We start from the raw sequence: 645 nt of genomic DNA, 5'->3' as shown, positions 1-645 counted from the left end.
CCCCGAAATCCGTGTGACAGTCCCGGGGACCCAGGGACACCCCGAAATCCGTGTGACAGCTCTGGGGACCCAGGGACACCCCGAAATCTGTGTGACAGCCTTGGGCACCAAGGGACACCCCGAAATCCGTGTGACAGTCCCGGGGACCCAGGGACACCCCGAAATCTGTGTGACAGCCCTGGGCACCCAGGGACACCCCGAAATCCGTGTGATAGTCCCGGGGACCCAGGGACACCCCGAAATCCGTGTGACAGTCCCGGGGACCCAGGGACACCCCGAAATCCGTGTGATAGTCCCGGGGACCCAGGGACACCCCGAAATCCGTGTGACAGCCTTGGGGAACGAGGGACACCCCGAAATCTGTGTGACAGCCCTGGGCACCCAGGGACACCCCGAAATCTGTGTGACAGCCTCGGGCACCCAGGGACACCCCGAAATCTGTCCCAAACCTGGTGTCCCCCATCCCATTATCCCGTTATCCCGTTATCCCGTTATCCCGTTATCCCGTTATCCCACCCCATCCCTCCCCCTCTCGGTGGGACCCAGGGAATGGTGGCCAGGGCCCGGTGTCACCTGCTGTCCCCTCGCTGTCCCCTCGCTGTCCCCTAGCTGTCCCCACCCCTCAGGCCCTCCCTGGGGCTGAGT

This window comes from Vidua chalybeata, chromosome 3 (assembly GCF_026979565.1).
Source record: "Vidua chalybeata isolate OUT-0048 chromosome 3, bVidCha1 merged haplotype, whole genome shotgun sequence".
NCBI classification, from domain to species: Eukaryota; Metazoa; Chordata; class Aves; order Passeriformes; family Viduidae; genus Vidua; species Vidua chalybeata.
Note: the sequence above shows the minus strand (reverse complement) of the source record.